Source organism: Echinops telfairi, unplaced genomic scaffold, assembly GCF_000313985.2.
Source record: "Echinops telfairi isolate 266 unplaced genomic scaffold, ASM31398v2 ScPeMD7_31;HRSCAF=116, whole genome shotgun sequence".
In the NCBI taxonomy this organism is placed as follows: Eukaryota; Metazoa; Chordata; class Mammalia; order Afrosoricida; family Tenrecidae; genus Echinops; species Echinops telfairi.
The window spans coordinates 4,206,776-4,209,380 of record NW_022103928.1 but is presented as its reverse complement, the minus strand read 5'-3'; positions in this window follow the sequence as shown (position 1 = coordinate 4,209,380).

Genomic DNA, 2,605 nt, shown 5'->3' with positions numbered 1-2,605 from the left:
GGTCAATGTATTTTAGAGTCATTTAAACTGGAGTCCCTGGGTGGGTTCCTATGCTGGGAGTCCCAGCATAAATGTTAAGTACTTGGCTACCAATTGAAAGTTAGTGGTTCAAATCCAACTAGAGATGCCTTGGAAGAAAGAATTGACAATCTACTTCCAAAGGATTGCAGATATTGTGCGTACACATATGTTTGATACAAATGGATGTGTAAATTGTTATAAGAGCTTCAAGAGCCCCAAATAAATGGATCATTAAAACAAATAAATAAAAATAACACACACACACACACACAAGATCACAGACATTGAAAACATCATGGAAAGTAGTACCTTTCTGACACACATGGGGTCATGATGAGATAGCATCAACTTGATGGCAACTGGGGAAAAATAGTCTGATGCTAACTGGATTACTAAGTGGTATTCAGTATGTCCAAAACATTATCCAAGTTATCTAACTTGTGTACCACTGTGATGGAGAGATTCCTGCATCATTGTACGTCACAGCTCCTTTTGAGCTTTTTCCTGAATTGTACAAATTCATTCTAGAGCTCCAGATACATTGCCAATATAGGGGACTTTTGACTTTCTGTTTCTTACTCATAACCAAAATGCAAGTTATAGCATCATATATATCTCCATACATATATATTCACTTGAAAATATACATTAGAAACATGTTAATCTACATTATCTTTATGAGTCTTGCAGCACCACACCTAAATTTAGACAGGGACCTGATCCTGCTGATGATTCCTTTCCATCCTTCCCTGGTGATTTCCTTCTGGTAATGTTCATTTCTGTACTGTCAACAGCTTTACCAAGTTAACTTACCCTGGGGAGAAAGTTCATGTGGTTTATACTTTCAATATCAAGCATGAATTATTCATATCCATCACAGTAACTTATAAAGAAAGTGAAAGTATTCACTCAGAACATTCTCACAAGCATTATTTTAACATTTCCCCTATTAGAGTGTGCAATGGAAAAGTATACTATTTACTAACTAGTTGGCCATCTGAAAAAGTCCTTAGGCAAGCTCCCTAATGCCTACCTGTGTGCCACTGCGACCATTTTGAATACTGCTTTAAATTCTGACTAGGCTCAGAATATGTAACTAAGAAAAGGTTTCTGCAGACAATCAAAAGAGCTCAGCTTAAATTGTATGCAATTCTTCCAAGAGCTCATGTATCAGAAACATTTGTACTGCTCTGCTAACAAGCCAAATCAACCATAGTCAAGAAGAAGAGACAACCAAAGGGGAAATTAATGGCCCTTCTTGTCATTACTGAGCTAAAATTTTGTTCCCCAAAGGCACCTAGGTTTTGGAACATGAATCATACTTGGCAAGAAAGTAAAATTTCCTAATGTGTCTTTGGCTACGTAATGTTGAAGAACTAATCTGAAGAACAGTGGAGAAGAGTTGTTGAATGTAGAGTATTCTCCAAGAAGCATCAAAAGGAACTAGCCTTCTGTGTAAGCAGAATTGTCTTGGCAAAGAGGCATTTAACCTGAATTCTAGTTTGAATTACTCCTAAATTAAGTTGCCCTCTTGGTATGAAAAGTAGGCTGGACTTCTATTGCTCAACTGAAATATAAGAACATTGTCCCTTACCTCTCTTCCAGGCTTATTCCAGTTAGAAATATTATTGCCAAAAAAATGTCTTTATTAAATAGTCGCAAGAATAATGATCATTCACAATAGACAAATTTAATTTATTAAGCACTATGTTAAATCATTTCACATAGCTAATTCATTTACTCCTCAAAACAACCGTAACACTATCAGGCTTATCATAGCCCCATTTTATAGCAAGAAAATTTAGTCTTTGAAATTAGAAATTAGAACACAATAACATGTTAATAAGGAGAGCCATAAATAAAAGCTACTTAAAGTTAATATCAGATCTTTTAAATATTCCATAACTCATCTCTAATAATTAATAGTTTCAACATGTTATAACAAGCTGTAACACAGGGATGATACTTTGGGGCAAAATTAAAATATTTGAAGTTTTAGTCGATCTATAATGTTCTTTTATTTATTTTCCAATGTACGGTTTGACCTGGATGTATTTGGAAATACCTCCATTGGTGTTATTTCATAGCCTTTAGACTTGAAGGGCTCCAAGTGGGAAACAAATTTTTTAAGAACAAATAACTTCATCATCTCTTAAAACAATCACAATGAAAAGGCACTATGTGATATTCTAATAATTTTTTAACTTGACTTTTAATTTTAGGTGCATATTGGGATAGCCCTGCCTATTGTTGTTCAGAATACATAGAAGTTTCACATTTCAATCTGTATGAGAACTCCCGTGGGTTTCTAGTTCCTTCCAGATGTTCTGAGTTTTCATTTAGGAATCAGCATTCCTAGGATCTAGAAACTATAATCTTCACCAATCTCCCACAGGACTCCAGAGTAGATGATCTGGGAATAAAAAAATCCTTAGTCCAAACTTCTTCACTTTTACTTGTCCCTGCACAATTCCTATGTACACATCTTCAAGAGCACTGCTGAAAACCCTTTATTGAGATTTGATGCATTTGGAGTACATTTTGAAATTGTTAGCTTGGTCCTCAGGGCCTGTGCTTTTCTGGG